This window comes from Coffea arabica, chromosome 6e (genome assembly GCF_036785885.1).
Source record: "Coffea arabica cultivar ET-39 chromosome 6e, Coffea Arabica ET-39 HiFi, whole genome shotgun sequence".
Taxonomy (NCBI): Eukaryota; Viridiplantae; Streptophyta; class Magnoliopsida; order Gentianales; family Rubiaceae; genus Coffea; species Coffea arabica.
The window spans coordinates 17,749,712-17,772,153 of NC_092321.1; the positions used below are offsets into that span (position 1 = coordinate 17,749,712).

The following is a 22,442-nucleotide window of genomic DNA, read 5'->3' on the forward strand; positions in this document are numbered from 1 at the left end:
AGAATTTAATTCAACTACAAAAATTCTTATTGGTGGAGGAGGAGGTGGTGTTGCAGTAGATGGTCCGGCTTCATCGCGACCATGTCTAGCCTTCTGTCTCCACTCCTGAACAGGGCGTGGAATGTTCCCCGTGCCAATACCAAGGCGGCGAAGAGTAGTGATAGTCATCTCAGCCCGTGGTGGAACAATCTCTCGCCTCATTCCTTCCAACCGAACCTCAAAACGGGGGAAGATTAAAGTCAGTAGACGAGGAAAGGATAATTTGAAAGAAGTTGTCTTACGCCTCGCCGTAGACCGAATGTGGCTAATGATGATGTTAGGCAGTGAAATGCGAGCATATGGAGATGTCCGGTTATGGAACATATAATCCAAGAAGTAGATATCGCTCTTACGGACCTCCGTGTGCCCCGTCTTCTTTGGGATGACATTGTGAGCCATCATGTAAATGATAAGCCGATGACGAGGTTCGAAGACATTCGCCAAAATGGTCTCCTTTCTTGTAGAGCGAAAAGGTTGGTACTCAAGACCAAACCTAGCCATGGCCAGCGAGGGATCCCACCTCCTATTCGGGGGAACAAACTCCTTCTTCAGATCTACTGGACGTCCGTCATCCATGCACCCCAAAATAGCGGCCAAATATTGGCGTGACAAGGTGATTCATCTTCCACGTACCCAGGACTCAACTATTTCTCCACTATGGCGCATCTTACTCTCAATGTTGGCGTAAAACTCACGCACCAAGTCGGGGTAGTAATGGTCTGGTAGGGTGAGAATCGAAGCCCATCCAAGCTGAGCAAAAGCCTCCGAGATGTTGTACATCATCTCAACTGTTGGATTCACATGCATCTCAAACAGGAACTCCAAATTAGCACGCTCCTCATGCCATTCTTGATTCCTGCAAGTATTGAACCTAGCACTGTCAAAAACCGATCTACCCGCTCCACGGGAGGTGCCCTCACCAGGTTGACGGCTAACTGGTGGAGGAGAAGGTGAATTCTCCTCCTCAGTCACCTCCATCTCCTCATTAACATCCCTCTCCTCACTACTAGAGGATGAAAGTACCACTCTTCTTCCCCTTGGCATGGTACCTAAAAGAAAATGTTGCAATTAACCACATGTATTTTGACATGATTCACAATTTGGCAATGAATATCCTAAAATGATCCAAATAATCTCCAATTGTCCCTTCAAGTGATAATTCGTCCAATAACTAATGTAAAGGACCGAAAAAAAAGAAGAGTCATAATTTATGCCAAAAATTGCTCAAAATCACCAATTGAAACAAGATATGGAATAATTATAACTCAATTAGTGAAAATAGCAACAATTATGATTATAACTATTTAGAATTAACAATAATAATATGCTTTTAGCTATAATCATGTTTAGGCAAAAATTAAATCAATTAACTCACCAAATCAACCAAATTACTCACTATACACAATGCACATGCTCAAACATCATCAACTAACCATTCTTAACCATAATTAATAATCACCAATGGCTCAAAAACATCCTAACTTCATTTTCCAATTTCCTTCAAATATAGCAATTATGAATTTATAAAGCAATAATGACCAACTAATTGCTACATTTAAACTCATAAACATACTTAAACAATCTCAATAAACATGAATAAATTAAAAAATAGTCAAATACATCATCAAATTTTTGAAATTAAAAGATGTTAGATAGCTCAGGATAAAAAAATATGACTTTCTAAAATCAAAAGATTTGATGAAGAAACTTACCTCAATCACGTCGAAGGATGTTTGGTGATGCTAAAAATGCAAAAAGCCCTATGAAATAACCTCCAATTGACCTCTAATTGAAGAAATTAGAGTTGAAAAACCATAACCTTCAATCCTTCAAAAACTGAATTTGAGGTGTTTTTCTTGGATTTTAATCGGTTAAAAAGGTTGTATGAAGCTCAAAAGGTGTTGGGTTGATGTTTTCTAGTAAGATTATTGAACAAAATTGAAGATTTGTGAGTTGGGTAGAAGAGAAGAAGAAAAACGCGCCTGGAAAATTAAGAAGAGAGGAAGAAATGAAGCTGAAATCGCATTTCTGAAGGCTATATTCGGACACAGAAAATGTGACTGAAAACGCGCCTTCAACTCGGGTTTTTGAAGTCGCGTTTCCTGCACAAATCTTGCAGGAATGAAAACGCGGCTGTGTTGTAAAACGCGAATTTGAGTCGCGTATTTCAAGTCGCGTTTTTGGATTATGATCCAGGCTTGAAAACGCGATTTAGGCGAGAAACGCGACTCTATGTCGCGTTTTAAAGCGCATTTTCTTCATTGTGGTTGCAGAATTGAAAATGCGTTTTGATGAAAACGTGACACAGAAGCGCGTTAGCGCGTTTTCATGCTAGGCGCATTTTCTTTTGCAATTTTTTGCAGAAAATGAACTTTAAAAAATTACCATTGGTGCCCCAATCACTCAAAATGCATCATAGATCATTTGTTTGCAAAATTTATCAATGTGCGCACATGTAAAATGATAAAAACATGCATTTTACCCCTTTTGGACGGATCAAATACACCTTTAACGCAAATCAAGGGGTTGAGTGGATTGATCAAAGTTCGCCTTTTTTTACCTCAAATGGTCATTCTTGCTTCCAATTGTCAATCCTATAACACAAAAATAACAAATTAACTAAAACACTTATTCAAACCACAAAATCACACCAAATTAACACATATAACATAAATATTGGGTTGCCTCCCAATTAGCGCACTTGTTTATAGTCGTTGGCTCGACTCACATATTAGGGTTCTTAAATTGAAGAGGGCTCGCCCAAAAGACATATAAGCCCCTTGGATACGATTTCACCTGCCAAGTAGGGTTTCAATCGTTGTCCATTGACCTTAAACCTTTCATTTCTTGAATTTGCCACTTCAACCGCTCCATAGGGAAATACTTGAGTGACTTCAAATGGTCTAGACCACCTTGACTTCAATTTTCCTGGAAATAACCTCAGGTGTGAATTGAATAAAAGCACTTTTTGCCCTACCTGAAATTGTTTAGGAATAATGTGCTTGTCATGCCAATATTTGATCTTTTCTTTATAAATTTTGGCATTTTCATATGCATGTAGCCCGTGTTCCTCCAATTCACTCAGCTCAAGTAATCTCCTTCCACCTGCAAGATTAAAATCCATATTAATTGCTTTAATAGCCCAATAAGCTTTATGTTCAATCTCTACAGGTAAGTGACAAGCTTTTCCATAGACTAAACGATACGGCGACATCCCTAAGGGAGTCTTAAATGCCGTTCGGTAAGCTCATAGTGTGTCATTTAGGTTTGTAGCCCAATTCTTGCGTGATTTATTTACAGTTTTCTCCAAAATGAGCTTTATCTCACGATTAGCTAGCTCCGCTTGTCCATTGGCTTGAGGATGGTACGGGAGTGATGTCTTGTGCCTACAGCCATATTTAAACAATAAGGAATCTAGTTGTTTGTTACAAAAATGTTTTCCTTCATCACTTATTATGGCCTTAGGTATACCAAACCTACAAAAAATGTTCTTTTTAAGAAACCGGAGTACAACCTTAGAGTTATTAGTAGGTGAAGCGATTGCTTCTACCCATTTAGAAACATAATCCACTGCTACTAAGATGTACTTATTATTAAAAGAACTTGGAAATGGTCCCATAAAATCTATACCCCATATATCAAATAACTCCACTTCTAAGAATGTAGTTAGGGACATTTCATTCTTTCGAGATATATTTTCAGTTCTTTGGCATGCATCACAACTTTTAACATATTCCCGAACATCTCGATACATAGTTGGCCAATAAAACCCTGATTGCCATACCCTTGCCACAGTCTTTGAAGTGCTAAAATGATCACCTGTTTCAAGATTATGACAATGATATAGAATATTATGTACCTCATTTTCGGGAATACATCTACGTACCATACCATCGGCACAGTGTTTATACAGCAATGGTTCCTCCCAAAAGTAACTTTTGACATCATGTAAGAATTTTTTCTTTTGATGGTAATTAAATCCCCTTGGAATTTCTCCACTTACCAAAAAATTAGCAATATCTGCATACCATGGAGAATTAATAATTGCTAGAACAAACTCATCCGGGAAATTCTTTTGAATAGGAACTTGATCCTTGACTGGAATATATTCTAAGCGTGATAGATGATCCGCTACTAAATTCTCCGTTCCCTTTTTATCTTTTATCTCCACATCAAATTCCTGCAATAAAAGAATCCACCGAATTAGTCTAGGTTTTGCATCTTTTTTATGTAACAAATATTTAAGAGCTGCATGGTCCGTATATATAATAACTTTAGATCCTACTAAATAAGATCTAAATTTATCCAAAGCAAATATCACTGCCAATAGCTCTTTTTCTGTTGTTGCATAATTGAGTTGTACCTCATTTAGTAACTTGCTAGCATAGTAAATGACGTGCAACCGTCCTTCTTTCTTTTGTCCCAAAACTGCTCCAACCGCATAATCACTTGCATCACACATCAATTCAAATGGTAGTGACCAATCGGGCGAAATTATAATTGGGGCCGAAATCAATTCCTTCTTCAACCTTTCAAATGCAACCAAACAACTGTCATCAAATTGAAAAGGCGTATCTTTACATAATAAATCACATAATGGCTTTACTATTTTAGAAAAATCTTTAATAAAACGTCTATAAAAGCCTGCATGTCCTAAAAAACTCCTTATCCCTTTGACATTGCTTGGGGGTGCCAATTTTTTGATGACTTCTATTTTGGCTTGATCCACCTCAATTCCCTTGGAGGAAATCTTGTGTCTTAAGACAATTCTTTCTTTTACCATAAAATGGCATTTCTCCCAGTTCAGTACAAGATTTGTTTCCTCGCATCTCTGCAAAATCAATTCCAAATTATGAAGGCAATGGTCAAAAGATGAACCATACACAGAAAAATCATCCATAAATATCTCCATAATTTTCTCAATATAATCTGAAAATATAGCCATCATGCAACGTTGAAAAGTCGCAGGTGCATTGCATAAACCAAATGGCATCCTTCTAAAGGCAAAAGTGCCATAAGGACATGTAAATGTGGTCTTCTCTTGATTCTCTGGAGCTATAGCTATTTGATTATATCCTGAAAAATCATCAAGAAAATAGTAAAATTCATATCCAGCTATTCGCTCCAATAATTGATCAAGAAATGGTAGGGGAAAATGATCTTTTCTTGTTACCGTATTTAACTTACGATAATCAATCCACACTCTCCACCCTACCACAAGTCTAGATGGAATCAATTCATCATTTTTACCCACGATTGTAGTTATTCCACCTTTCTTTGGTACCACATGAATTGCACTAATCCAAATATTATCGGGATAGGAAAGACTATACCTGCGTCAAGCCACTTGAGAATTTCATTTCTTACCACGTCTTTCATATTTGGATTGAGTCTTCTTTGTGTTTCAACTATTGGTTTGCAATTTTCCTCCAATAAAATACGGTGCATGCATATCGAAGGACTTATACCTTTAATGTTTGCAATTGTCCATCCGATTGCCTTCTTATGTTTCCGTAAAATCCTTAGCAACTTTGTACACTGCTCATCATCCAGGTTACAGGTAAAGTGCTATTTTCTCCAAGAAATTCATACCTTAGATGAGTTGGAAGTGGTTTGAGCTCTAATTTTGGAGGTTCGACTTCCGACAGCTGTAGAAATCCTTTTCCTTGGCCAAGACTCTCGTATACATTATCCCGTTTATAGGGTGCTTGAAAATCCAAATACTTAGCCAATTCTTCAATTTTTTCATGATCTCCATCTTGCATACCTAAACTCATTAAACAATACTCAAGAGGATCGAAGTCAAAATTGACTTGGCTAATCTCTTGAGTTAGTTTTTCAATTGTGCCGATAGAATATGCATGATCGGTAGAAGAAGGGTATTTTTCTATTTCATGCAAATTAAACTCTATCTCTTCTTCACCTACTTGAAACTTAAGTTTGCCATTTTTAACATCAATAATAGTACCTGCAGTAGCTAAAAATGTTCTACCAAGAATAATTGGCATAGATACATCTTCTTCCATATTTAACACTACAAAATCTACTGGAATGATAAATTTTTGAACTTTTATCAATACATTCTCCAACACTCCCAATGGATATCTAATAGACCTGTCCGCTAGTTGCAAGGTAATATTAGTGCGTTTAATCTCATGCAAACCCAATTGTCTAGCCACCGTTAAAGGTATTAATGATACACTAGCACCAAGATCACACAATACTTTAGAAAAATCAATATTACCTATGGTGCAAGGTATAGAAAAACTCCCTGGATCCTTCAATTTCGGTGGTAGGTTATTTTGTATAATTGCACTACACTCCTTAGTTAAGCTATTGTTTCGCAGTCTTCCAACTTCCTTTTTCTAGTCATGATTTCCTTGAGAAATTTCGCATAAGACGGAATCTGTAAAATAGCATCGGAAAAAGGAATGTTAATATGCAATTGTTTGAAAATTTTAACAAATTTTTTAAAATCTTTATCAAACTTATTCTGCTTTAATCTTTGTGGAAATGGAACCGCGGGAGGTATTGGAATGGCAATGGAGGATGATGGTTGATTTTCTCTTGGATTCTCCCGACTATTTTCTTCCACTATCGCCTCTTGGTTCCTCTGCTTCTCTTCTTGTTTTTCATTCTCATCTTTCTCAACTTCCACCACTGGAGGATCTTCTAATTGTTTACCACTACGGAGAGTAATGGCTTTAACATGTTCTTTAGGATTGACCTCAGTTTTGCTAGGTAATTCTCTGTGATTTCGAGTATTCAAGGAACTAGCTATTTGGCCAATTTGAACCTCTACATTCCTGTACATTGTAGTGAGTTGATCCAGTCTCCCTTCTACTCGTTCAAATCTGTCCGAGGTAACCTTAGCAAGTTTTTCCACCGCCATCTCCCAATCAGGTTTAGTTTCAGCTTGTGGTTGCCTTGATTGGAACCCCGGTGGATTGGTTGGCCTTGGTTGATTTCCTTGGTCCTTCCTTCCAAAGTTTGGATGATTTCTCCACCCCGAATTGTAAGTATTCGAGTAGGGATTATTTTGAGCACTTCGATTATAATTATTGACAAATTGTACCTGCTCAGAATCAACACATTCATTAGTATCATGTTCACCTCCACATATAGAACAACATGCTACATGTGCATTAGATGAACTTGGACCAACTCCATATTGTCTACTTAGCATTTTCATCACATTATTCATTTGAACACTCAGCATATTGAGAGTGTCCATTTCTATCATACCTGCGTGACATCTTGTATTACCTCTCTCATTGGCCCATTGGTAGTTATTTGCAGCCATTTCTTCTATCAAATTCTGAGATTCTTGGGGTGATTTACCCATTAAAGCTCCACCTGCAGCTGCATCTGTAAGAACTTGCAAATTCCTTACATATTTCTTGAAAATTTCCTTTTATTTGAAAATTATTTGAAAATTATTATTCTATACCATATTGCTACTTAATCACCCTAGAAAAAGTGCCAATGATCATAGAAAATTAGGGTTTTCCTTTTCGATTTCAATTCGAAGTGAAATAGGGTTTTTCGTGTATCCGTCGTGTAATTATCCGGTACGGAGCGAGGATCAAATTTGGTGCTTAAGAGTGACTTTTGGGTGAGAAATAATATGTGATTAGAAGAAATGATAAAAAGTTAGTGAATAGGAAGTAAAAACCCTAGTACGTGTGATTTAAAGAAAAACGGTGCGAACCGACGTGAGCCGTGCACTACCGATTGAACACACCGCTTGACCACCACTTTCTTACCATACAAGATCATTAATATTTGAGCAAAATATCTCCTTATTTCCAGCTGGCTTTGACCGAAATTTAGGGCTAAAAATGCAAGAAAAGAAAAAGAAATTTTTGTTGGTTTTGGTGGTGACAAGTGTCACACCCCTATGGCTCCTTGACCAAGCTAAGTCCAACCTTCTTATCATCTTGTTTGCTTCAATTTCCCTTCATTTTTCTGCTGCTTGGCCGAGACAAAGAGAGGAGAAAGAGAGAGCAAGAAACAAACTTCCTTCATCTTGAGTTGAGCCATCCAAGTGAGGAACAAAATTCTAAACCGATTAAAGTGTGAGTTGTGAACTTGGGAAGCTAGGGAAAACAAAAATTCCAAGATAAGGTGAAGTATTACTCTTGCAAGCTTCATTTGTTGAGGTATAAGGTCTACCCATGGCTTTGGTTCTTTTATTTTGGTTTAAGTTGTTGTATAATTCATGTTTTGGTTAGATTAGTAGTGATACAAGTTGTTGTGATGATTTTAAAGGTGATATATGTAAGTTAGGGTTTGATGATTTCTGCCTATACTTGCTATATGGATGATATATGTTGTATCTAAACTTATATAGGAGGTTGTGGTGGTGGATTGAGGCAATAAATGAAGAAAGTTTCCATTGAATCCCAAAATTCCAGATTTCTGGAAAATTTCAGCCTTGTTCTGTCCGGTTTTATTGCATCATGTTAGAGGCCGAATTAGGCTTAGAATAAAACATGAAAGTTGTAGAGAATAATATTTTATAGGTACCTACAAAATTTCAACTCAATCGGAGCAACGTTTCTTGTGAAAAGACTAAAATACCCTCGCTGCCTAGGATGTTTCCAGTGATCCGTTTTAGACAGTTCATCCGTTTGGCCATTTTCCAAAACATGAAAGTTTTAGTACTATGTATTAGCTTTTAAACGCCTCAAAGAACACCTTAAACGAACTTTGGTAGCCTGAGATATGACCATTTAAATGTAGTACGGTTACTTAGCCGATTAGTTGGAACCTGGTTCTGTGAACTGGGAATTTGATTAGGTTACACTGGAAATTAGACCAAGTGATCTTCATGAAAGTTGTAGGACTTCGTCTTAGCTTCGAAATGGTATAAGTTTCACACCAATCTGATAAGCGTAGCCTCGGATGTGTCCTTTCCGCAAAACCCTATCAAATCTGTCTTTTACTAAAGCTCATTTCCGCACTTGTTGTTCAATTGAATTTTTGTACTTATATGACTTTGAGCCTATGGAATGGCTATTGAAATGAGATGATATTGTGTGTGACTTTGGGATTGATTGAGGAAAACAATGAAACCATAAATGGCTGGAAAAATAGGTAAATACAAAGGGCGTGCTGCCCAAATTTTCGCTCGAGGGCTAAGTTTCTATTTGAACTTGTATACTTTTGTTTGGCCAATACCATGACCGACTTTCCATTTTAAAACATGATACCTCTTTAGTTTAACACTTCAAATGCTACTTACTCCTTCCCAAAATATAGATGTATGATTTAGGGTTTTCTCGGCCACAAGTGAACCACTTTTAAGTGATATTTTAAGTGTGAACGTAAGGTAGTATTGTCCTCCTTTTCACATGATTTTATCATGACGTTTAGTCTATACTAGCTGCTTGGGTATGAGTTGATTTTGAACTATCTAAACGATTCCGAAAACAATATTTTTAGCCTATCTCGTTGGAGTCCGAGTTGTCTTTGGTCCAAGTGTTTTCCGCCGGACATTTTATAACCCGCTTGAGTTAGTTTTGTATTTGGTTTATGAAACCCTAGTTATTTTCGTCCTCCGATCCAAATATCCCCTTTTCACTAGAAAGGCGTCTTTATACGTTTTACTTATCATTTGCCGGTTTTTCTTTGATTTCACTTATTTGTTTGTGCTAGATAGACTGTAATATTCTTTCTCATTTACTCTTAGGTTTTCTCGATGACTGAAGTAATATCAGGAAGGATATTTGCACGTTGTTTTACGTAAATAGGTGAGTGTTCCTTTTTTGTTATATTTCCTTGACTTATTGGCTTGTTATTATTGATTGATAATGTGTTAAGTGCTTTCAATGATTGTTAAAACGAGTTTTCTAGGCGAGTGTGTACTTTATCGCACTCGACCTAAGTAAATGTGAAATTTTCAATGATTAATGATTAAATGCTAGTTGCACATGAATGTAAGCCGTTTGGCTGAACTGGGCCCTGCCCTTCGTTACCGATCAACTCGAGCCAGAAGCGGACTCGGTCGGGCGATATGGTGACCCTGGGTGTGAACGTTTGGTATACTCGAGTATTACCTTGAAATCTGGTGGAGCCCGGCCAATGTCTGGGAAGGGGGTGAATGAAATGAACGAACGAACGAGGGTTTTACTTACAAAAATGTATTTTCAAGTGAATGGAGGAATAAGGGGAATGTCAGGAGAACGAACGAACGAACGAACGAACAAATGGCTCCTAGTGAGCCTGTATCCTTTTAATGTATGTGTTATTATCGCTTTCCATTGTAAATGTTACTTGAATTATTGAAATTCTATATTTAATGTTTTGGATGGATTGCTGCTTATGTGTTCAGAACCTCACTGAGCTTTTAGCTCATCCCTTTAGTTTTTTTTTCCTTAACAGGGGAAGGCGAGCAAGGACGAGAGCTCTGTATAGACTAAGTTGGTCTAGTTCTTTGGTTTTGTAATGGTTCTCGCCCTAGTGCTTGGCACGGGCTGTTTGTATGGTGAATTGAGAACCTTTGTATCTTCGACGGTTGTACTTCCTTCTGAGATAACAATGTATATAATTTTGTTTTAAGTTTTGGATCCTTGTTTTGCTCTTTCTTGTTGTTTTATTTCTGATTTGCTTGAGTGAACGACTGAGTCCCGGCGAGAGCGGGGCAGGCGGTCCGCCGAACTCTTTGGTTCGCCTTAGGGGGAGGTGGGGCTGTCACAGCATCGATCATAGTTTTAGTAGAAAAAGCTAAACCATTATAGAAGGTTTGTATGATTAACCACTCCGGCAGTCCATGATGTGGACATTTTCAAAGCAAATCTCTAAACCTTTCCCATGCCTCATGTAATGATTCACCTTCCAATTGGCTAAAACTAGTGATATCCATTCTTAGCTTAGCAGTCTTACCTGGTGGAAAATACTTATTCAAGAATGCTCTTGATAAATCATCCCATCCGGTGAAAGTATTAGGAGCATGAGAGTGTAGCCAAAGTTTGGCCTTATCTCTTAATGAAAATGGGAACAATCTTAGCCTTATAGCATCATCACTAACTCCATTCATTTTAATTGTATCACAAATTTCCAAAATTGTAGTTAAGTGTGAATTAGGATTTTCTACTGCATTACCTCCAAATTGAGATTGTTGATCCATTTGAATAAGTGATAGTTTAATCTCAAAATTGTTAGCATTTACCGTAGGCTTTACTATGCTTGTTTGAGATCCTTGTGTTCCCGGTAGAGCAAAATCTCGTAGAACTCACCTATTTGTTTCGTTTTCGGCCATCTCTTCCTCAAATGGTAGCTCTATTAAGATTTTCTCTATTGGTTGCCAAATCTCTTGTTCCTCTTGCTGTGGTGGATGCCTCCTTTGTCTACGTAGTGTCCTCTCAATTTCTGGATCGAAAGGTGTAACTTTCCGAGATGCCCGGTGCATACACTACAAACAGAAATAAGAGATATTATGCAACTTCAATTGTCAAAAACTGATTACAATATAAGATTAAATATAATCAGCTCAACTAATAAAACTAAATCTGTCTAAATTAATAGAGTTGATTAAGCTCTAATATTGTCGCTCCCCGGCAACGGTGCCAAAAACTTGACGGATTTTTACTTTAAGTGCAAGTTTAATTCCGAATTATACCCATTTTACTGCAAGTATACAGGCCAAAATCGTAATATTGGGTATGTATCGAGTCGATTCCACGAGGAGTAATTAAAACAATTATTAGATACTAATTTACTCTATTATTTAGACTCACAATAAATTTGAGCAGAAAATTCAAAATTTAATTCAACTACAAAAATTCTTAACTAGATAAATGCAATTTCACAATAGGAGTAGAATTCACTAAATATTAAGATCTAGGGATGTAGATTCCACATATGACACAAAAGATTTAAAACGAATGAATTTAACACTTGTTACTACTCTTATTTAACCAATGATTCATTTCCAAAAATACCAAAATCACATTCTCATGATAATAATGGGTTAAAATAGATTAGTTTTTCCTAATCTCTTGGTAAATACTAAATCTGTTTTGTGCGTACATGAACTGTAGATTTCATCCACTTGAATGTATTTCTATTCTCATGAATTTACTACTCAAGCTCTACTTATGTCATTCCATTATTTTTACCATTTCTCAATGAGTAAAAACAACTATAAACCTGCTATTGGTGATCAAACAACAACAAGTAATCCCACATACACAAGTACATAAGTTAATACAAGATATAACAAGTATAAATCACAATCATTTCATATCACTTGGCCATAAGTTTCATCTACTCCCTAGATAAAGGAAATTAGCTACTCATGAATGATGAAACACTCATAATTTCATTAATGTAAATCATCATGAATTACAAATACAAAAAGAGTAAAGAAAGTCTTAGCCAAGATATGGTGAAGCCTTCCAAAAATCTCCTTTGTCTTGAACTTAGATGATTACAAGATGAAACCTCAATTGCCCCTTGCAAGTTTCTAGCTAGAGAGAATATGTTTGTTAGTAAGAATACTAGCTACCGATGGATGTCTGACCTCTCCCAAAGTCTCTGCATAAAAACTGCTCAAAGGCTCCATTTTTCCAAGTCAAATTCCAACCCTTGATTCCCAAATCTCCACTTTGTTATCATAGTCAATAACCAATGTTTTTGACTTGAAAATATGCCACCTTTCTTGCCCTATTGTCTTCTAAAGCATGTGCACCGAATTCCCTTGCATCTTATAGCTGGAAAATTGTATGAACACAAGAGAAATGGTTGAGCAAATTGCAGAATTTCGGCTACAAAACGCGCCTACACAAAACGCGGCATCAACTCGCGTTTTGGCTACTCGCGTTTTCACTCTGGCCTTATTTCAACTGCGAATTTCTCCATGATAAAGGCCGAACTAGCTTTTGTACAAAACACAAAAGTTGTAGCCCTTTGAGTTAATTTCCAATGCTTTAAGAATCATCCCAATCGGAGCTTTGTAGCCTGAGATATGATTGACATACTATCACCTGGTCAAACCTCTGTTTTAACTTCCGACCACAGAATGCAGCTTCTGTATTCCGACTTTTTTTCCATGAAAATGGCAGAATTTGATTTCGATGTCTTCATACGAATTGTAGGTCTCTTTCTTACCTTTAAAATGGTATAAAGATCACCTCAATCGGCTGAGTGTAACTCTAGATATGGTCGAAATACCGAAGAGTGTCAAAACTGACTTGTATTGCATTTCCTCACTTGAACGTTTTTCACTTCATTCTTCTTGTTACCACTTAAATTCATCACCAAATATCTATTTTTCACCTCATTTGACATCCTTTGGTGATTGAATCATCATTCCTGCATAAAAATGAAGTTTTTACCATTAAAATCACTAGAAATGCAATATTATCCACTTTAACCAAAAATATATAGTTTTACCAAAAACCTCTTTATTTTAATTATAAAACTAAATAATCAACTCAAAATTAACTAATAAAATGCACTTAAAAATACGTAAAATAAACTCTTATCAGTAGATTTAATGATAGTAGATTTAATATAGTAAATTTAATATAGTAGATCGCTAATTTAATAGATTTAATGATAAAATTTAATAGTTGAAAGGTCGCTAATATACTATATTTGGTGAGTTAAGTGACCAATTTGAATGAAAGATCACTAAGAATATATTATCTGTATAGTTCAATAGCTATTTCAGATTTTTGTCTCATATCTTTGGATGAACTCGCTTATAGTTTTTAGTGTGTGCAGAGCACCTGCAACTCATTCCATTAGGTTTAACATCGAAGCTGGACAAAACGGCCACTAATATACATATTTGTGAGTTGAGTGGTCATTTTGAATCAAAAAAAATGAGTGGTTTAAAGTATACTATTAGAGCAGTTTAGTGGCTGTTGAAATTTTTTATCTTCAAGTCGAGAAACTTAGTAGATATATTTACCCTTAGATTTTGACACGTGATTTGCACATGTTAGGTTTATTTTGTATATTAAGAGCAAAATCTAATGAAATGGCTACAGTGTACTGATTAGTTAGTTGAGTAGCTAAATTGAGACAAAAAATACTTTGATGGTAAAAAGTAGATGCAGGAAATAGTTTAATGGCCATCGAGATTTTTGGCCCTTTATTATTTGCCTTTTAGCAATATTTTTCAAATTATATGGTTAGGAAAACAGAATGATAACTGGATACAAAAAGGAGTTTGCATACTCTTTAGAATATAATAACCAACCGTAAATTAATCGGTAAAATGCCTTACTTTTTTTTTATATACGATACGCTTTATGTTGTAATAGAAAGTTCAGGGTTTGACTTATTAAGAAGGAAGAATAGTTTAAAGAATAGAGTAAATCTTATATATACACTAATAAAATATACATCATCATTATTCGATCTATAACATATATATAAAAATTGAATTTCAAATTCAAATTTTTCTTAATTATCACTCATCTAATACTGACAGTGTATACAATATCAGTATATGAAAGATTAATTCTAAAAACTAAGGTATAATTCCATTTTCACCCTCTAATTATTTCTCAAATCTCTTTTTGGTCCCTAGATTATTAACTAGGACATTTTGTCTTTAAACCTAAGCAAAATCATTAACAAATCTCCGAAACTAATAGGATAGTAGTCAAGTGAGAAGCATGTTTGCATGTTGTGAGGGTATAAAAAAAATAAAATTAAACAAGCCAAAAAAGAATTCTAGAGTTAGAGGGAAAAAATAAATTTACAAACCAAAGTAGGAGTCTGAGCATAGCCAAGAACTAAAGTGTCTCAATTTAGAACTTAGGGGCCCAAAAAAATTTATAGCTTAGGGATCAAAGTAGAAATCATGGTATGGATTAGGGATTAAAGAATTAAGGAACAAGTAGGAATCAAAATACAGTTGAAGAGTGCAATATGAAATCAACCAAAAAAAAAAACTCTTAAGAGCATAACAAGGTTGATTTTGTAATTAAAATCCAACTTGTACCTTCGGGATTAATGTTTATTTAGTATGAACCCATTCAATGAAGGAGGTAAGTATAAACTTTCAAAAACTCGAAGGGTGCTACATGGAAGGTAGTAAAAGATTGTATCGTGTTACTACCTTTACAGTCTGAGAAGACAATATACTCAGCAGCACATTGTTCTCTTTCTCTCTCTTGCTTCCTCGTTCTGCTCTCAAGTTTTCTTGCCTGCTGCTTTGCTTCTCGAGGAGCATAGAAGCTTTGTTCTTTGCTAGGTACTTATTATGCACCTGTTTCTCAATTCCTGTAGTCCACTTTATCATTACTTGATTTTGTCCTAAAAATGTTGTGGGCTATCAGTTTCAAAGGTTTGTTTTTCATAGTTTTGGGAGAATCATGTGCTGTTTGCTTACATGTATGCATGGTTCAAAGACTCAGCCGAGTCACGTCTCAGGGCCTTCCGATACGATATCGGGACGATACGATTCCGGAATACTTAACTCGTCGAAACGTCACCATGAAGGATTGAAAAGGTCGAATTACACCGAATCACTCCTGGTTATCCCGTGTCAACTCGAATTTTTATTATTTTTACTAATTTTTTAATTATTTTTGTTTATCATATTTTTTACAATTTTTAGAATATTAAATATTTCAAAAATTCGCGTCTCACTAAAACCGCGACCGATATATCGAGACTGATGTGGAACAGTCCAGGCTGCGACTGCAACCGCAACTGCGACTTTGAACCATGGTATCCTCCAAATATTCATTCTCGGTTTGGTAGAGTGAGCTGCTAATATGTGAGATTTCTCTTTTGCTTAGATCTGCAATAAAAATTGCAGGTTACATCCATTTGCTAATGTCATACTAATGCAAATTTTGTTATTCTTTCCTTTGGGGAAAGAGCGGGAATTGTTCCCTGAAATGAGAACTTTTCCCTGGAGAAATACTCTTTAAGATTCCACACCTAAGACTCTCCCAAAAGTATTCCCAAAGTAACACTTGGTGTCTTGCAGCAGAAAATTAGTACCTCCACAAGGAGCAACTAGAAACAAAAACTTCTTGTGCTCAATAATTCATATTGCTTTAGAAATTGTATATGCTTCTGAAAGAAGTTCTTAAGGTAATCTTGTGCATGACATTTCCAGTTTGACAGTCTTAAAATTAAAAATTCAAGTTTTAAACATATTCTTACCTTAAAATAAGCAAATAAATGTAGGTTTTAGTCCACCCAAAAAAAAATAAAAAAAAATAAAAAATTGTGCCGGGCTTTGTGGATCAAGGGAGTGCTTCACCATAAAAGCAATTATGAGTCCTGTAAAAAGCTCATTTTTTGTTCAGCTCTTCATTAGTTTGGCACTAAAAAGTTGTTGAGGAATGAACGTCAACAGGATTGTGCGATGCAACCAACAATAGTGGGAGGGAAGAACATGGATACAGAGGGAAAGACGGAGAGTGAGAAGATGAATAAGGCAATCGCGACGGCATATGATGTCCATTCCAAAATACTGGAGGAGATAGCTGGGGACCACTTTCACATCGGCTTCTATGACTCTAGCACCATTATCCCAGGTTCTGATGTCCATTCTGCTGACTCGTACAATTGAGGCGGCCCATCGTTTTGCCTCTGTATCAGGTAACCCCACCCCTCCCTCCTCTGCTAACGTATATGCATTGACAGCTGAAATTACGAAATGTAACTCTGTACTTTGCACAGCTAAGCTTTTCACTGGGTTGGAGATGCCCATTAAGTTTCGATTCTTGACTTCGTTTAGTCATTTCCCATGACAATCAACTTGTTTTAGGCCGAAGATGTAGGGAGTCAGAACGGTAGGCAAGGCGATGACGCTTTGGATAGAATCTTTGATTCATGAAGTCAACCTATTCAAAGTCCTAAAGAATTTAGACTGTGGGGGTAATCCGACGCTTTTAATAAAGAAACTTTTGGGCAATAGAAGAAATTTAGGGGCAGAGCTTTTGATCTCAAAGCACTTTTAGCCAAGTTCAAAATAGTGATTTTGAAATAACTTTTGTGTTTTAAAAAAATAAAATTTGACCACCTTATGATGAATTTTGAACCAAATAAAGTGATACATATATTTCAAATAAAAAAGACACTTGTATAATTATGTACTTGTGCAGTATAATTAGAAACTTAATAAGTACTTTTTTCAAAAAATCTACCACGTGAAATATTTTTTAGTAAGCTTCCGTTATCCCAATATTACAGAATTATCTAAGATGAAATATTATTCCTCGGCCAATGGCATTAGTCATGAATCTTATTTGAAACAGGAAAATCCTATACCATGTGATATACGACAAACTCAAACTAAATTATGGTTCACCTTCTTTATTTTAGAAATTCTCATATTTGTATCCGTCACTTATATATATCGTGATTTTCAATAGCTTTTTGTAAGTAAACTCTTTAAAATATTATTCCTTCACCAATTTCGTTAGTCATGTATCTTATTTTTTGTATCACAAAATATTTGTTACCTTTGAAAAATCAGCACATAATTACACTGGTCTCATTCAAAATTGGGTTAATTACAATTACCTTCAATGAGATTTGTCCTAATTAAAAAAAAATGTATCTTGTGATTTTATCAGATCACAGCCGAGTCCCTTGATAGCAAAACATTTGTCAACTACGCGGCCTCCTCACATAAGAGTTGTTAGAATTGCTTCTTATATTAGCAAAATCAGATATTTCCAAAAGATCCTAAGTACTCATTTGCAATACAAGCCAATTACAAAATTTAGCCGTTGAGGTTTGTTCAGTTTTCTAAACTAACGTTTTGGTATGTGCAAAGCACAATCCAACATTTTGAATACATGTAATTTTGTCGAATAGCCCTCTTCCCCATCCAACCTAACGCCTGACCGGGCCCCGCCGCCAAAAAATGAAAAAAATTAGTCAGTTGCTGTTAACTTGAAGTTATGTCCACAAGTATTAAATCTAATGAAGCCATCCAGCTTGGGGTAAGGCTAAGTCAGTGGAATAGTGGTTGAACTAGCAAGTCACTTGTTAAATCGATGGAATCCTATAAAGTAATAAAATAGTATGTAAAAAGATAAAAGCTAATATTTTTACAATAATAAAGGCTGTGTAGATAGTTAATTTGGTGTTAATTTTATGTGTTTTTAAATTTACTCTTATATCTATTATCTATTAACCCTTATTTTTATTATCAACTGGCACACAAATCTTATTCAACCAAAATTACCTGCCTCAAATTTTCACGGTTTCTCTAATCAGCAGTTTTTATTACTTCCCAAACCATCTTCTAAAGATATCCATTCTTCTCTAGTCAATCAACCATTTCTCCCAAATTTTGATGCTGCTTCATATGGTACGTTGTACATATTTCTGTATAATACATTTTTGATTATATATTATATAAAATAGTCATATTTACTTGTGCTATTTACGTGATTCTTTCAATTAATTTTTTTTTAATAAATTGCACACACATCGAATGTGTCTCGATAGCTACTATGGATAACTCTAACTTGTATTAGCTTGAACAGTTTAACTTTTAAATCACATTATGCTTATCCCAATAATGTCATATTTGTGCTTTTATATTATAATAGGTACAAACCATAGTGTAGTAGAAGCATGTTTGGCAGTTCTAATAAATCTATCGAAAATTTTGAAATAATGTGTAAATATATAGAAAAGGCCATAGCATTCTCTTTTGAAAGAAAAAATTTTGGTTATAATAGTATTTTGGGATTACCTCTCAAATAAATTTTTTTTTCCTTTTTCCCCCCAAAAATGCCCAGATTTTTGGCCTTCCAATTTAACCGCAAGCTTTCACCGAGCTTAAACGAATGCCCGCCTTATCCAGTTAATCGGTTTAATTAGACCAGCCTACTCCCATGGCTGGGTCACCTTGTTAATTGATTTATTCCGCAATGTTTATCAAGTTTAATAACTATGCTTTTAAAACAAAGTCAATAAAAATGGCAAAATAGCTATCAAAAGCATAGTTAGAGTCGGTTTTAGCAAAGCCAAAGCCACCTGATTTCACTAGCAATATCCATCGGTCATTGATGTCTGGTTGCCTCGACCGCCATTTACGTGTCCTCGATATTAACAATTTTTCTTCATGTTTATTTATAGGTAAACAAAATTCTTTTTTAAATTAAAATATTTGAGTTTAAATCCCAAAAGAGAGTGATGCATCCAAATTACTCTATTGGTACATTACACATAAATTTTAACGTTTCTATACCAAAAAAGCGTTCTAATTGGAGACCGAAGTAGAAATTCAAGATAAATACTTATTTAGAGCTAAGAAAGAAAATAAAACTTTCAGTTCATGATAAAATGGACCGTTTTGAACAGAAGCACCAAATTCGACACCCAAAAGGATATGCAGATGTAGTTGAGGATAGTAAACTTGAGAACGATCTGAGCAGTAGTTGTTGTAGGCCTATAGGCAACAGAAAAAAAAAAAAAAAAGAGCAACATTTTTTTTTGTCTTTCCTTTTCTTTCTCATTTTTAAGTAGTTTTACTTATATTTTAGGGCAAAATACACTTTACCTCCCTTTGATTTAGCATTTTTCACATAACTCTTCTAAAGTTTCAAAAGTTATATATAACCCCCTCATAGTTTGAATTAAAGTATCAACATGACAGAAATGATAATTTATAACGGAATCCATAAAAATGTTGAAATTACCCTTTTTTAAAAATTAAAATGGTTGAAATGGCTAAAATATATAAATATCAATGCATAACACTGTAACCTTATATGATTTTATGTTTTATTATATAACCCCCTTATGATTTAGTGTTTTACCATATAATCCCTTTATAGTTTTCAAAATATATGCATAATCCCCCATAGTTAATAAATAATTTCAACTTTATATAGGGGTTTTTTTGGCATTTTAGTTGACTCTATTGTGGAATGCAAATTTCATTATTTTGATACTTTAATCCAAATTATGAGGGATTATATATAACTTTTGAACCATAGGAGGTTATATAAAAAAAAAAGGCTAAATCACAAGGGGTAAAGTGTATTTTGCCCTTTAACTTTCTTCATAGCGGTTTTAAGTGGTTCTTTATAAATATTTGGCTATTTAAAAAGGTTAGATTACAAATTGGTCAAATTACAAGATTAGTATTGTAAATTGTACAAGCCAGAAGCAATGTGAATATATATTAAGCATAGACTTTTTCTTTTTTTTTTTGAGCAATTATAGGCTATTTCTGCAGTTGATACTCTTTGTTTAGTTCATGAACACCTTGGAAAAAGAAATGGTTTGATTCTTTTTCAACGTGTTTATTTTCTTTCCTAGTGAAACATGCTCGTAATTTCTAGTTTTTCTCCTCTCCAACTGGGCCATTTTTTTGTTTCATTCCTTTGTAATGGTTAACTAACGTCCATTGTTTATCATGGGATAATATGTAGAGGATCCATCTAAGAAACCAAGAAACATGCTTGATGTTGGATGCGGTATTGGTGGCAGCACCAGGCACCTAGCAAGTAAATATGATGCTCAAGCTAAAGGCATCACCCTAAGCCGTGTTGAGGCCGAAAGAGCTCGTGTTCTAACTGCTTCCCAAGGATTAGAAAGCTAGGTTTGTATGAACTATATGCATTACAATTTCCAATCTAGTCTATTTCCTACTAGAATATCTTGGAAAAGTCAGGTTGGTATGAACTATACGTGTTACAATTTCCAATCTAGTATACTTCCTACTAGAATATGATTTTCTTATTGCTTCTCCCTTTGCATTCTAACTTTTTTTTTGAACGATCTGCATGCTAAAATTATTGAATTGCTAAACTACCCTATCCGCTTACACTTTTATGCAAGTAGCAGTAAGTACATATTCTGATTTTCCATTTATTAAGGAATAATGACAGAATATATGAATACCACTACTATGATTTTGGAAAAATTGGTAAGTGTATATATTTATGAGGAGGTCGCACTTTTTAGATTTTGACTATGTATAAAAGATACTTGTATTCACTTTTGTATATCATGCAGACATTTTGTGCACATTTAGCAGTAAATTTTGTGAAAAAGTTGCTACAATCATTTTTCATAAATTCCCCAATATTTTCTTTCATAGAAAGCAAGACTTTGTCAGTAGTGGTAAAGGAAAATTGGGGAAAAAGAAGTCCAGAAACAAGAAGCAGTTCTCTAAAGGTCCAAAACCGGATGATGTCTGTAACTACTGCAAGGAAAAGGGTCATTGGAAATCTGATTGTCCCAAGAAGAAGAAGCAGCAGGAAAAACAACACGCTTCAGCTTCAGTTGCAGAAAAGGAAGCGGTAAATTCAGAAGAAGACCTGGCCCTAATTGCAAATGAACCAACACATCACTCTGATGTGTGAGTTCTTGATTCTGGGGCATCCTATCACATATGTCCAAACAGGGAATGGTTTACAACATATGAGCAGATAGATGGCGGAAATGTCTTGATGGCTAATAGTTCTATCTGCAAAGTGGTTGGGATCGGTTCTATTAAGATCAGGACACATGCTGGAAAAGTTGCCACATTGAACGGAGTCAGGCACGTTCCACAAATGGCGAAGAATCTGATATCACTTAGTGCTCTGGACAGTAAGGGTTTCAGTTTCAAAGGGGAATGTGGAGAATTGTGCATCAGAAAAGGTTCATCAGTAGTTCTCAAAGGAGTTAAGCATGGTACCCTGTACATCTTACAAGGTTCTATGCTAATAGGTTCTGCCGCTGCTGCTGTTGCATCTTCTGAAGATCGCCGGTCTAATATGACCAAGTTGTGGCACATTAGGCTTGGTCATATGAGTGAAAGGGAGATGTAGATTCTGTTTAAACGTGATCTTCTAGAAGGCCACAAGGTCATCGATCTTGGATTCTGTGAAAATTGTACTTTCGGTAAATTATATAGCAGAAAGTTTGGGAAAGCAATTCACAGGACAAAAGGTACTCTTGATTACATCCACTCTGACTATTGGGACCCTTCACGAGTTGAGCCTTTGGGAGGCTGTCGATACTTCTTATCCATGATTGATGATTATTCAAGGATGACTTGGGTAATCGTTATGAAGAAAAAAGGTGAAGCTTTCAAGAACTTCAAGCAGTGGAAGGCTTTAGTGGAGAATCAAACCGGAAAGAAGATCAAAAGCTGTGAACTGATAATGGTCTGGAATTCTGTTCAAAAGAGTTTGATGAGTTCGACAAAGATGAAGGAATTGCTAGTCATCGCACAGTTTGACACACACCACAACAAAATGGTGTAGTAGAACGCATGAATCAAACACTTCTAGAGAGAGCACGGTGTATGCTCTTTAATGCTGGGTTGCCAAGGAGGTTCTGGGCGGAAGCAGTGAACACAGCCTACTTCTTGATCAATCGTGCACCTCGTACAGGTATAGACTGCAAGATACCTTATGAAGTGTGGTCTGGCATGTCCCCTATTTACTCAAGTTTGAAGGCTTTTG

General features: G+C 35.6%; 1 non-coding gene across 1 annotated transcript; it reads left to right on the forward strand.

The window, feature by feature from the left end:
- Window positions 1-10,808: 10,808 nt before the first annotated feature.
- LOC140010076 (small nucleolar RNA R71) lies at window positions 10,809-10,915 on the forward strand. Its single transcript, XR_011817343.1, has one exon. It is a non-coding gene; the product is annotated as a small nucleolar RNA R71 (small nucleolar RNA).
- Window positions 10,916-22,442: the final 11,527 nt, after the last annotated feature.